Source organism: Sceloporus occidentalis, unplaced genomic scaffold (genome assembly GCF_023333645.1).
Source record: "Sceloporus occidentalis isolate IW3139 unplaced genomic scaffold, rSceOcc1.0.p SCAF_21, whole genome shotgun sequence".
Lineage (NCBI taxonomy): Eukaryota > Metazoa > Chordata > Lepidosauria > Squamata > Phrynosomatidae > Sceloporus > Sceloporus occidentalis.
Genome location: NW_028317001.1, coordinates 12769294 through 12783922, shown reverse-complemented (window position 1 = coordinate 12783922; position 14629 = coordinate 12769294). Strand labels below are relative to the sequence as shown.

Here is a 14629-nt window from a genome sequence, read left to right as displayed (position 1 = left end):
CTTCTTCCTCTGCAGAATCCTCCAGAGGCCTCTCTGCTCTTCCTCCTCCTTAGGCTCTTCCTCTAAGCCTTCCTCCTCCTCCTCCTCAGGTCCTTCTTCTAAGCCTTCCTCCTCCTCTTCCTCAGGCCCTTCCTGAAAGCCCTTCCTCCTCCTCTTCCTCCTCCTCCTCCTCCTCCTCCTCCTCAGGCCCTTCCTGTAAGCCTTTCTCCTCCTCAGGTCCTTCTTCTAAGCCTTCCTCCTCTTCCTCCTCTTCTTCCTCAGGCTCTTCCTGTAAGTCCTTCCTCTTCCTCTTCCTCCTCCTCTGGCCCTTCCTCTAAGCCTTCCTCCTCCTTTTCCTCCCAGACTTTGGGGGGAGAATTGTGTGCCTTCAATTCCTTCCTGGGGATTCTAAGTCAACACTGTCACAGGAGTTTCTTTGTAGGTTTTGTTGAAGGGAGTTTACCATTGCCATCATTTGAGGCTGAGAGACTGTGCCTTGGGGGCTTGGGGATGTGCTGCGTGCCTTGAACTTGTGTCTAGTGACCCTATTCCCAGGGTTTCCTTGCCTTCAGGTTTGCCTTCCATTTTGCCCTTTGTCTTCCTCTGAGGCTGAGAGAGTGTCTGCTGCCCGCTCCTCCGCGCCGCTGCGCACGAGCCCCATTGTTTTCAATGGGGCTCGAGCATAGGCGGAATTTGCCTTACGCGGCGGGATCCGGAACGGATTCCCCGCGTAAGGCAAGGATGGACGGTATCTCCAGGCTTTGCTGAGAGGGCAGTATTTGGGATTTGGGCAGATCCAGGCTGCAGGGCTCTCTCAGATCTGGTTCAAAAACACTGCAGAAATTATGATGATGATAATGATGATGATGATGAATCTTCTCTTCAAACCCACAGAGCCTTGTGGACGCTCAAATAGTAACAGAGGTCAAAAACACATTGCAGAAATAATCCAGTTTGCAGAAATAAACCACTTCAACTGCCCTAGTTCAGTGCTTGGGAATCCTGGGAATTTTAGTTTATTATGGCATCTGAGTTGTCTAACAGAGAAGACTAAAGATCTCACAAAACTACACTTCCCAGAATTCCTTAGCATTCAGCCAGACAGTTAAAGCAGCCCTGAACTTGGACCATCAGGGGAGGTGTACATGTCCTCTCGCTTTGCCAGTAATGGCGGACAGGCTTGGAGTCTGGCCAGGGGTCATCCAAGGGTTATCATTGATTCCAAAATTTATATAAAGCAGCATGGGTAACAGGGGGGCTGTACATCAGGGCTTGGCATTGAACTTCCAGTTTTCTGGGATCATTTTCAAGAAGGTGACGATTGTGCCTCTTTTCCATGGGGGGGGGAGGGGCAACTCAAGAGGAAAGGACTCTGCACTAATATCCAGCTCATATGGAAGAGCAGTAGCTTATTGGAATAGGGAAGGCTTAATTTATTGGTTGCTTCAACTGGCAAAGATTCTACACTACCTACTATGAACTACAACTATAACTCCTACTTTAATAACCAAACCCTAATATTTTTACTCTTTATGACAGAACCCTTATACACTGTTTCTGACACGCAATGGGCCAGTCCCAATACTTCAGGTATACAGCACCAGTCTGAAGTCACAATTCTCCCAACTCAATCTTTCAGGCAAGGAGCATCAGCCTGAGGTTGCAATGGGCCAGTCTCAGTTTTTCAGGCAAGGAGCATCAGCGTGAAGTCATAATGAGCCTGAGTTCAAATTGGACCAGTCTGAATCTTTCAGGTAAAGAGCTCCATCCTGAAGTCACAATAGTACCATCTCAATTCTTCAGGCAAGGAACCTCAGGCTGAGATCACAATGGTCCAGTTTCAATCCTTCAGGAAAGGAGCATCAGCCTGAGGTTGCAATGGGCCAGTCTCAATCCTTCAGGTAAAGAGCACCACCCTGAAGTCACAATCCTTCATTCAAGGAGCATCAGACTGAAGTCACAATGGGCCAGTCTCAATCTCTCAGGCAACGAGAATCAGCCTGAGGTTGCAATGGGCCAGACTCAATTTTCAGGCAAGAAGCATCAGCCTGAGGTTGCAATGGGCCAGTCTCATTCAGGTAAGGAGCACCAGCCTGAAGTCACAATATGTCATGAATACCTTTATTCATGCATTTATTCATTTAGGGATTCATGCCATAAGAGTTATAGGTTTAGGTTTAGAATAGAGTTAAGATAGATAGGATTTATGGTGTGTTAAAATAATATGTTTTAATATGTGCTTTAATAGAAGATACTAGAAAGAGGTAGGGAGATCATGGCTAAAGAATGTGATTGTTTGCTAGCATTGGAATGTGTGGGAATTATCCTTCTAACAGAGGCTTGAGTTTAAAAGACTGCTCTGTAAAAGGAGGAGGAACATAGAGAGTTATTGGTATTTTTATATTGTATTATGTTGTTATGGGTCTATTATATTTTCATATGGTATCATATTAGATTGGGATTGATGGGGTTTCAATATACACACACACACACACACACACATACATATATATAGTTAAGCCATAATGTTAATGAAAATTGTTGTGTGGCTGAGTTCTGTGGTCCAAGGCCACAGGTGCAGTGATTGTGAGAAGGCACATGAGAGCTTAATTGTTTTTAGAAACGCTGCCACAATCCCAGATGGCAGGACACTGCGCAGGAAAGGGCTATCCAATTAATTATCTTTATAGCCTAATTGGGTGGGGTAAATTGATATGGTTATAAAAATGATATGTTTATACTTTCTTTCATTCCTGACATAAAAAAGTCACTTCTGTTACATGTATCTTCTTCAATACAAGCTGTTCCTTTTTCAAAGTACTGTCTTTTGTGTTGCAAGAGGGGCTGCAATTAGGAGCCTGAGAAATATCTATCTCCCCTTCCATTCACCCTCCTATCCCAAAAGGGCTGGAGAGCATACCAAACCAACCACAGAACCTTTCCCTGCTCTTGTGTAACTCCAGGTCAGTCCAAAATACAACGCACATAGTCTATGATCTCCTACTGGACGAAGAGGCTGACCTGGCTTGTTTCACGGAGACCTGGCTGGGTGATGATAGCTCTGCCACATGGGCTCAGGCCTTACCAGCCGGGTTCTCCGTCAGTGAGCAGGTAAGAGGACGTCGCTTTGGTCCATGAAGACAATCTTGCTTTGGCCAGGATACCTATCCGTAAGATGGACCACATCTTGGAGCCCAAGATGCAGAGCTGGACTCAGGAGGGAAAGGCAGGAAAGGAAGGCTCTAGTTAGTCTCTGTATGTATGTATTTTCCTCTGCTGTTCTTATGGCTGGGAATGGAGCTGAGGACTAAGGAGAGAAGAAAGGGTCAATTTTGGGCAAATTCAGAACTTCTGTGCATCAAAGAGTCCAGTGTGTTGAAATAGCAAAGAACTTTATTGAAAATACATAGAAGGAATTCAGTGTTTTAACTAGAACTACCCTCCTGAATCCAAAGAATATATTGAAACCCCAACACCTAAAACTCCCCCCTCTTCCAAACCGAGCCCCCACCTCCAATTCCCACAGTCTATGCCCCACAGGAAACAAGGCCCCCTTTGCCATTCCCACAAACTAGCCCTTTCTGTCAATACCTGCCCCCAACTTTCTTCAGCCAACATCCAACACATTGCAAAGCTATAATTCCATAACTATTCTAGACAGCTCTAACAAATCCCAGCCCCCCATCTACCTAACCTATACTTCGACCCACAATCCCCACCCAAATTTACAAACTAAAGAAATTAACTATACTATTAGCAATTAAAACCTAAAAATAACAAAATAAAACTTTAAAACACAGACATATCGACAGACAAAGCTTACAAACAAAATCACAAGGGCCTTTTCTTAGCACCACTGGATTGAAAATATATTTTTTTGTATTCATTATTGACAATAATAATATTAGTTCACTATTGGGATTTGTGTGGCTTCTCTCCTGTGTGGCCTCTCTGATGTGACACTAGGATTGACTTCAAATAAAAACCTTTCCCACAATGCTGGCATTTGTATGGCTTCTCTCTTGTGTGGACTCTCTGATGTGTCAGAAGGCTTGACTTCCGAGAAAAACATTTCCCACAATGCTGGCAGTTGTATGGCTTCTCTCCTGTGTGGATTCTCTGATGTGACACTAGGATTGACCTCAAATAAAAACATTTCCCACAATGCTGGCATTTGTATGGCTTCTCTCCTGTGTGGACTCTCTGATGTATCACTAGGTCTGACTTCGAAGAAAAACCTTTCCCACAATGCTGACATTTGTTTGGCTTCTCTCCTGTGTGGACGCTCTGATGTGCCAATAGGTATGACTTTGAAGAAAAACATTTCCCACAACGCTGGCATTTGAATGGCTTCTCTCCTGTGTGGACTCTCTGATGTCTCACTAGGTGTGACTTTGTAGAAAAACCTTTCCCACAATGCTGGCATTTGTATGGCTTCTCTCTTGTGTGGACTCTCTGATGCCTCACTAGGTTTGACTTCTGAGAGAAACATTTCCCACAATGCTGGCATTTGTATGGCTTCACTCCTGTGTGGACTCTCTGATGTATCACTAGGTGTGACTTTGTAGAAAAACATTTCCCACAATGCTGGCATTTGTATGGCTTCGCTCCTGTGTGGACTCTCTGATGTGTCAGAAGGCTTGACTTCCGAGAAAAACATTTCCCACAATGCTGGCATTTGTATGGCTTCTCTCCTGTGTGGACTCTCTGATGGATCACTAGGTCTGACTTCGAAGAAAAACCTTTCCCACAAGGCTGACATTTGTTTGGCTTCTCTCCTGTGTGGACTCTCTGATGTGTCACTAGGTGTGACTTTGTAGAAAAACCTTTCCCACAATGCTGGCATGTGTGTGGCTTCTCTCCTGTGTGGATTCTCTGATGTGTCACTAGGAGTGACTTCAAATAAAAACATTTCCCACAATGCTGGCATTTGTATGGCTTGTCTCCTGTGTGGATTCTTTGATGTGACCCTAGGATTGACTTCAAATAAAAAGATTTCGCACAATGCTGGCATTTGTATGGCTTCTCTCCTGTGTGGACTCTCTGATGTATCACTAGGTCTGACTTCGAAGAAAAACCTTTCCCACAATGCTGGCATTTGTATGGCTTCTCTCCTGTGTGGGCTCTCTGATGTACCAATAGGTATGACTTTGAAGAAAAAGATTTCCCACAACGCTGGCATGTGTGTGGCTTCTCTCCTGTGTGGAGTCTCTGATGCATGACTAAGATTGACTTGTAAGCAAAATTTTTCCCACAATGCTGACATTTATGTGACTTCTTTCTTGTGTGGATTCTCTCATGACTGACAAGTGATTCTGTAAACAAGGAAAATGACAGACAAGACTAATCTCGGCATTAAGAGAGGAAGATGTTACCCCAAGATTTAGCCCCACGTTCACCCCTGCCTATTTCAAATTAGATTAATAAAGTTGGTGTGAGTGACCCGGGCATGACCCTGTTCTGGATGCCCCCAAATCCATATAATGATTGTATCCTTACTCATCGGAGCTACCAAAGAAGAGACCGTATGGGGACTGCCTTGAGGGAATCAGTGGAAGCAGATAGTCAAAGGACTGTTGGAAAAAATATTCCATTAAAAACGTGCAAAAATACTTTGATTGACAGGTGGCATAATATCCTGTGAGAGTGCCATAGAGTCCTGAGTCAGATGCTAACTGCAGGGGTCCCTCCATGGTGTTTGGCACTAGGAGATGACTCACAAACAATACAGTATACAGCTGATATGCGGATTGGTGTGGATTAGATTGGAGTTGTGTGTACAAGAAAAGGTGAAGTTGATGGAAGTCAGAGAGGAGAGCTTGCAAATATTTGTATTATTATTTGTATGAAACCAATTGTGTTTCTGATTTATTTTTAATTGAAAAGTGGTCAGTGAATTGCCAATATCTGTATCTGGATATTTGTTTCCATACTCTGCTATGTTATTCTTGAGCTGCATCTAGGAGTGTCACCCTCAGATTACGCTGTATATTGGCTTGTGAGCACAATAGGAATTCAGAGCCAAGAAGGACCAAGAGCCAGTGTGCTAATCCTTTTTGTCTGAGATATTTCCACCAAGCACCCATTGAATTTAATTTGGATTCAAACCATTCTCTCCCCCAGGAATCTTTCTAAATTGATATAAACCTTTTTGAACACTCGGTTTCTGACCCCAAGAAACAATTACAGTATAAATATCTGCCCTGACTGTCCGTTCTTCGACGTCAGTCCAATTACAGACAGAGAGTCTGTCGGTTTACATGGCTAAGTACCTCAATGCACTCACCAACCCCACTTGCCATGGAACTTACTGACTTCTCTCACCATTCTGGACCCTGAACAATTCCAATCAAAATCCACCTAGGTCAAGTTTTACCATTAGCAAAGGTTCACACTGTTCACCACTCCCACCTTTGTTACTAGTCTTTGCGTGTGTGTGTGAACACCTATATCTTTATATGCGTGTATATGTGTATATATTGCTTTTCCCCTAAATAAAACATAAAAACCTATTTCAAAAGCCTTTGGAGTTCTCTGTGCTTCCAGACCTGGTATAGTTGAACTGAATCCCAAGGTTGCTTTTGCCCCAACCAAACTATATGTCTACTTTCAGCTGAGTACCCCATTCCCCTAAAAGCGTAGCACTTGGGAGTATCCTTCCCAGACTCCAGCATTTTGGGTAACAAAGGGCCTCTGGAATCAACCAAGGAACTAAGCAAGCTCAGGTAGGAAAAGAAACATTAGAAGACAAGCAGGTTTGTGTCCCCCTTTCCTCCCTTCATAGATTTTACTCATAATTGGTAAATGGAACCCCTAAAAATATCTACAAACAAGGATTTGATCCAATTCTCAGAAGTTTTCTCAAACCAGTTTTTAAAATCTGTCAAGTTCATGGCTGCCTCCCAATCCCGAAGGCTCCTCTCCTTTGTTGTCTCTCCAATAGTGCTTCACTAAACTACAAATTCAGATATTCTACAGGATGTTGCTATCACAATTAAACTGCGCTTGAAAGGGATCTAGGACTCCTAAAGGCCAATGTGATTCTAGGCTGCATTAATACGAGTATAGTTTCTAGATCAAGGGAAGTAATAGTGCCACTCTATTCTGCTTTGGTCAGGCCTCACTTGGAATAATCCTCACTTGGAATAATTCTGAGCTCCACAATTCAGTTAGAACATGCCCAGATGAGGGCAACCAAAATGGTGAAGGATCTGGAAACCATCAAGTCCTATGAGGAGCAGCTTAGAGAGCTGGGTATGTTTACCCTGGAGAAAAGAAATTTAAGAGCGGATATGATATCCATGTTTAAATATTGGAAAGGGTTGTATTGAAGACGGAGCAAGCTTGCTTTCTGCTGCTACAGAGAAAAGGAGACACCACAATGGATGCAAGCCACAGGGAAAGAGGTTCCTCCTGAACATTAGGAGGAACTTTGGGACAGTAAGAGCTCTTCCACAGTGGAATATACCCCCTTAGAGTTTGGTGCAGTCCTCTTCTTTGGAGGCCTTTAAACAGAGGCTGGATGGTGCTTGGAATGTGTATTCCTGCATGGCAGAAGGGGGTTGAACTGTATGGCCCTTGTGGTCTATTCCAACTATGATTCTATAATGCTAGTGGATTCTGGTTCCTTACCCACTGAGGCCACATTCTCATAAGTCTCCATCATTATATAATTGTACATAAGCCGCTGCTTCTTCGTCAAGAGTTTCCATTCGTCCTCGGTAAAATATACAGCCACATCCGCAAAGGTCACCTGCAACAGAAAATAGCCCTCATCCAGAGAGTGACTAAGCAAAAGGGGAGGAAAACACATGGTGCATCCAAATATTATTTCATCACTTCACAATTCAGTACAGGAAATAAACTTTAAATTCTGTCAGCAAGAAAAACAAACTCCTGCCTTCGAGATCCAGTTTGTCTTGAATCCTTTCAATATAATATACAATATAATAAACAACATAATTTAGGCCATGGCTGGGATATAGATGATGGATTATGATACTCACTATCCCAACACATACAGTAAATTTGGCCACCAAAGAATTATAGTGCATTTAGACATTTCTTGCCACATTTTAGAACCAAATGTCATTATTAAAAAACATTTCTGGGGAGCACTGTGGGCTTGAGGGCCACTGTACCCACCCCATATTTAGATCCAGAGATGTTCTCCCATAGCGCCCAATATTTGACAGATTGGAAAAGCAGGGCACATGTGGACAAGTAACCCAGAAGGCGGTGAAGATGGCCAAAGTTGATTATGAGAAAGATCACACAAGCTAGGAAGGGCACAGCAGTTTACTTTTGCCTCAGTCTCCTGGGAAGGGCCATATCCTGTCTCCTTCTTTCAGCCACCATCTTGGGGGGAGAGAGGCAGGCTAGCTCCAACTGCCTGCCTGTAAGAAGAAAAGCCCTCCCTTCAGCCACCATCTTGGGGGGAGAGAGGCAGGCTAGCTCCAACTGCCTGCCTGTAAGAAGAAAAGCCCTCCCTTCAGCCACCATCTTGGGGGGAGAGAGGCAGACTAGCTCCAACTGCCTGCCTGGAGGAAGACAAGCCCTCCCTTCAGCCACCATCTTGGGGGGAGAGAGGCAGGCAAGCTCAAACTGCCTGCCTGAAGAAGACAAGCCCTCCCTTCAGCCACCATCTTGGGGGGAGAGAGGCCTGGCCTGAAAGACTAAGAGCCCTCCTTCTGACCACCATCTTGAGGGGGAGAGAGGCCTGTTATGTTTATTTTAACTTTGTATTGTACTTCCTGTTGTATACCGCTTTGATCTAAGTTGGAAAAGCGGTATATAAATAAACATTATTATTATTATTATTATTATTATTATTATTATTATTATTATTATTATCTCCTCTCCCCACTTTTGAGTTGATGAGATGCAAACTGAATGACACTCAGGAATTGAAGTGAGCTGAGAAGGGGGAAAGTAGGAAGAGGAGAGAGCAACCGGGACATTTTTAAAAGCCCCTGAAAAAGTGACAGTCCTGATAGAGGATTAACCAAGACTGTCTCTGCTAAATAGGGAGAGTATGTTCTCGGCTTGCTTTCATGAACTGGCCCAGCAGTGACACAGATGGAACTAATAGTCAAGAACCTCGACTCACCAAGGAGTTCTTGTAGGTTTGCATCCTCTTTGTCTTGGAGCCCAACTCCCTCCGTTTGGCCTCTGTGTCGGCCATCAGGTGGGCAGGGGTCCTGGTGGTCTTGCACTTGGGACACTTCCAGCAAAAGGTGCCCCAAAACTGTGTCCAAGGGGGCCGAGATGAAGTTCCTGAGAGAAGAGACCAGAGATTCATAAAAGGACGCAAATTGGATCTCCTATAAAGAATTAATCCAAATAAATAGAACTGGTTATAGAATAAAGACATGAGAAGATCCTAATGATCAGGGTTATGATCTTTCATGGTTCTTTGACAGACAATTAAAAAGCTCTTCCTAATGGATAAAAACAATACAGATTGGCAAATCAGACTCTGATCTGGAACAGGAAATAATATTGACTTAAGAGAACAGCATCCTGCTGGTGAGATACACAAGTGACATATGCTCCCTTTGGGCCAATGCAGAGGTGGATATCCCCTTCCCCCCTCTGTTCCAAACAAAGCCTCCTGGACCTAGCATAGATTCACTGCAGATCCCCTACACAACAGATACTCCATGCCTTATTAGAGTGGTGAAGGATGAGGGGATGGGGAATTGGATAGGGCTCTGGTTATGTCCCTGTAGCTAGATGTGAAATGAGGGCATCATAAATACATAAATAAATCATCTGCTGAAACCCCCAGAGGTCCCCATCATCTGCCCCTTTCCCAAGAAGGCTGCATCCACACTGCAGAAATAAGACACTTTGACACCGCTTTAAACACTCAGTGCTATCGAATCCTTGGCTTTTACCTTTGGGACACTTAGCCTTCTCTGCCAGAGAGCTCTGGTGCCACAACAGACTACAAATCCCAGGATTCCACAGGATGGAGCCAGGAGAGTTAAAGTGGTTTCGAACTGGATTATTTCTGCAGTGCAGATACAGCCTGAGTCGGTTGTAAAAGGGCAGAAGCACCCAAGTCTTGTTTTCACCTTCCTAATAACGGTTTTCCTTTAAAAGAAATAAGTAGTGTGCTTTTCTGTCTAATCCTTATTTTTGTTGTTCTTGTTTGTTTCTATGTTTATTTGGTAATAATATGAGAGGGTCTGGTCTGCCTCCTTCCTTCTTGCCTGAAAATCTCTTAATAAGAAAACTGGGGAGACTTTTAAAACCTCCCAAAGGAGCCACTTTTGGCCTTTTTTGGAGGACTAGCCTCCTGTTAGAAGCCAAAGCCCAATGTTTGTGAAGAAGAAGAATAAGGCTTGTATTAAAACTATCCTCCCCATTTCTGATCCCTTTTAAAACCCTTGTTCCCCAGAAGGAGCAGAGCTGTGTAATAAAAAAACCCTCTCAGAAAAGAGACACAAAAAACACACAAAGAGACACACTTCCTTCCTTTTGGCCCTTGGAGCCTGGCCTCCTTCTGACTCTGGAGCCTCAGGAGAGAAAGAGAAGCCTCTGTTCAACTGAGGCTCAGAGAAGGTTCCGGAACATTATTCCCCACAGTCACAAGCAGCACAAAATGGCCATCAGAAAACAAAATGGCCGCTGGAACACAAAATGGCCACCAAGACACAAAATGGCCACCTCCACCTCAGCGCTTGGCAGTTGGAGGCCTCAGCACAGCAGTGAAGCCTACCTCTTCCAGGCCTTGTCCCTCCCCTCTCCTTTCCTTTCCTTTCCTTTCCTTTCCTCTCCTCTCCCCTCCTTCCTTCCCTCCTTGTCTTTATCTCTCTCCTTCCTTTCCTCTCTCTGTCCCTTTCTCACTCTCTGCTCCTCATTCACTCTTCTGCGCACAGAGCTAAATAGAGAGGCAGAAGCTCCTCCCCTTCTTCATTCTGGCCAATGGGGGCAGAGGAGCTGGAAGACCCCACCCCCTGCCCCACCCTCACAGGCTCCTACTGCAGTTAATATGGAACAAGGCAGGAGGGACTGAGGGACCCTGGAGCCCCAGCCACACGGACACTGGCCAAAGGGACACATTACCAGAGCCTAAGACCCTTGAAATGGCAGCCCTATGCAGGGCAGGGCCCTCCTCTCTCTGGCCATGTGGATGCTGGGAGATCCAGTCCAAGGAATACACTCTAAATCCCATTGGCAAGAGAAAAGGCTACTACTACTCTCTGATGTCTCACTAGGTGTCAGAACCTGTTATTAAGATCAGTAATAAGGTTATATCTTTTCAGTTCATGAACATTCACTTGATTTTAAAACCTCCCAAAGGAGCTACTTTTGGCGTAGTTTGGGGGACAATCGTCGTCTTAGTGGCCCTCCTATTAGAGACCCCTCCTCTTTTGACCCAAATCCTTTATGAGGCCAAAACCCCTTTGTTAGGAAGCGAACACCGAATATCTCAGGAAGGCTCTATATCTCTGAGGGTTGGAATCCTCTGATCAATGGCCCACATCCAAACGTATACCAAAAGTAGAAAGTCTATTGTGAGAGCATTGCAGTAGTGATCTGTTACACTTCTTTGCAGAGTCTGAGGCTTCAGAGAAAAATGTACACTTTTAAAATTATTATTATTATTATTATTACTATTAACCTTTATTTATAAAGCGCTGTAAGTTTACACAGCGTTGTACATACAAAAACGCCCCCTGCTAGTTCCCCACCCCACACACACTTAGCCAGGTCCCCATCACAACCCAGCCTCACTCAGGACATTTGCAACATTGCCAGCTAGTTGTCTAAAACAACACTCCAAAGCAGTTTATGGGGCCCCACTTAGAAACTAACACCAACTTTAATATTCTCCCCATATACTCTCCACCCCTCACCCCCCAACATCTTAGCTAACAGAACAATATAGATCAGATATCTCAAAACATACATGAAGTGATTATATATGAACTGAATATATACAGCATTATAACTGATCTCAATAACAGGTTCTGACAATATCTCCCAAGGCCCCCTCCCTCCAGGACTCCCTTCCACTCTTCCCCTCAGTCTCTCTCTATCCTCTGAAGGCCTCAAACTGCCAACTGCCAAGAGCTCAGGCAGAGGCAGCCATTTTGTGTTCTGGGGGCCATTTTGTGCTGTTTGTGACTTTGGAGAATGTTCCAGAACCTTCTCTGAGGCCCCAGTTGAACAGAGGCTTCTCTTTCTCTCCTGAGGCTCCAGAGAGAGAAGGAGGCCAGGCTCCTTGGGCCAAAAGGAAGGAAGTGTGTCTCTTTCTGTGTCTAGTCCTCTCCTTTCTTGGGAGACTCTGTGGGGCCATGAGATTTTTTTTTTTTTGGGGGGGGGGGGTAATCCCAGATAAACCATGTAACCTCAGAGTATGATCAAAATTACAAGGTTGTTTCTCAGGAAGGAGAAGCAAACTAGGAGAGGCTGCAGCTGTTTGCTTTTGCCTGAGCCTCCAGGAAGGGCCCCTCTTCTCCTTTCTCCTTGGCTGTCTTCATGGAGGGCAGACTCCTTTTGCCCTTTGGACTCAGTTTGCAGCAATGGCAGTGAGCTCAAGAGAAGGGGAGAAATGGCAGGAGGAGGAGGAAACTGTGGCATTTGAAGAGCATCTGAAAAGGTGGGAGGGCAGAGGATGAACCAGGGGAGGGTCCCTGCCAAACTGGGAGAGTTGGAGGACATGCAGAAGGAGCTGGGCCTGGAAATGGAGGAGGAGAAGGGGGCTTGCAAAATGATCTCCATGGATGAGAAAGCTGGGCCAAGTCCATGAAATGAAATGGCCCAGTGAAATGGTGTCCATAATATAGGAGCCAGTGTGGCATAGTGGTTTGAGCACAGCTGAACGATGTCTCTGGAGATCAGATTGAGAATCCGAGCTCTGCCATGGAAGCCCATTGGGGGGCAAGTCACACTCTCTCAGCCTCAGGGAAAGGCAATGGGAAAACTATTCTGAAGACATTTGCCAAGGAAACCCTGTGATAGGTCTGCCTTAGGGTCACCATAAATTCAAAACGACTTGGAGACACGCAATAATAACAACAACAAAAGCAATGTCTATTATATAAAATGGCAAAAACAAGAGTTGCTCTTGGAATTTACATTGTGTTTCTATGTTTTCAAGCTTTGGATGGTTCAATCCATGGGTAAAGAAATCTGTAGATAGAGAGGTCCATCATCGTCCTCCTCCTCATCATCATGAAAAAATAGAGGGTCTTCTTTATCAGATTTTTATCAGGAGGGCAACTAAAATGGTCAAGGGTCTGGAAACCATGCCCTATGAGGAACGCCTTAGGGAGCTGGGGATGTTTAATCTGGAGAGGAGAAGATTAAGAGGTGATATGATAGCCTTGTTTAAATACTTGAAGGGATGTCATATTGTCATATTCAGGATGTCCTGAAGAAAGAGGCTCCTCCCTCCCTAACTGTCATCTTTCGGCCTCTGAGGGAGAGAGAAGGCTGGCCCAGTTCCATCAGGGGCTAGCCTGAAGATAGAGGCTCCTCCCTCCCCAACTGTCATCGTTTGGCCTCTGAGGGAGAGAGAAGGCTGGCCCAGTACCATCAGGGGCTAGCCTGAAGAAAGAGGCTCCTCCCTCCCCAACTGTCATCGTTTGGCCTCTGAGGGAGAGAGAAGGCTGGCCCAGTACCATCAGGGGCTAGCCTGAAGATAGAGGCTCCTCCCTCCCCAACTGTCATCGTTTGGCCTCTGAGGGAGAGAGAAGGCTGGCCCAGTACCATCAGGGGCTAGCCTGAAGACAGAGGCTCCTCCCTCCCTAACTGTCATCTTTCGGCCTCTGAGGGAGAGAGAAGGCTGGCCCAGTACCATCAGGGGCTAGCCTGAAGAAAGAGGCTCCTCCCTCCCCAACTGTCATCTTTCGGCCTCTGGGGGAGAGAGAAGGCTGGCCCAGTACCATCAGGGGCTAGCCTGAAGAAAGAGGCTCCTCCCTCCCTAACTGTCATCTTTCGGCCTCTGGGGGAGAGAGAAGGCTGGCCCAGTACCATCAGGGGCTAGCCTGAAGAAAGAGGCTCCTCCCTTCCCAACTGTCATCTTTCGGCCTCTGAGGGAGAGAGAAGGCTGGCCCAGTACCATCAGGGGCTAGCCTGAAGAAAGAGGCTCCTCCCTCCCCAACTGTCATCTTTCGGCCTCTGAGGGAGAGAGAAGGCTGGCCCAGTACCATCAGGGGCTAGCCTGAAGAAAGAGGCTCCTCCCTCCCCAACTGTCATCTTTCGGCCTCTGAGGGAAAGAGAAGGCTGGCCCAGTACCATCAGGGGCTAGCCTGAAGAAAGAGGCTCCTCCCTCCCCAACTGTCATCTTTCGGCCTCTGAGGGAGAGAGAAGCCTGGCCCAGTACCATCAGGGGCTAGCCTGAAGAAAGAGGCTCCTCCCTCCCCAACTGTCATCTTTCGGCCTCTGGGGGTGAGAGAAGGCTGGCCCAGTACCATCAGGGGCTAGCCTGAAGAAAGAGGCTCCTCCCTCCCCAACTGTCATCTTTCGGCCTCTGGGGGAGAGAGAAGGCTGGCCCAGTACCATCAGGGGCTAGCCTGAAGAAGGAGGCTCCTCCCTCCCCAACTGTCATCTTTCGGCCTCTGAGGGAGAGAGAAGGCTGGCCCAGTACCATCAGGGGCTAGCCTGAAGAAAGAGGCTCCTCCCTCCCCAACTG

The 14629-nt window shown here is 45.9% G+C and overlaps 1 protein-coding gene across 1 annotated transcript in view; it reads left to right on the top strand.

Moving 5' to 3' along the window:
• LOC149301623 (uncharacterized) overlaps nt 1-14629 on the top strand; it is a 239280-nt gene that overhangs the window by 60990 nt on the left and 163661 nt on the right. The window lies entirely within an intron of this gene.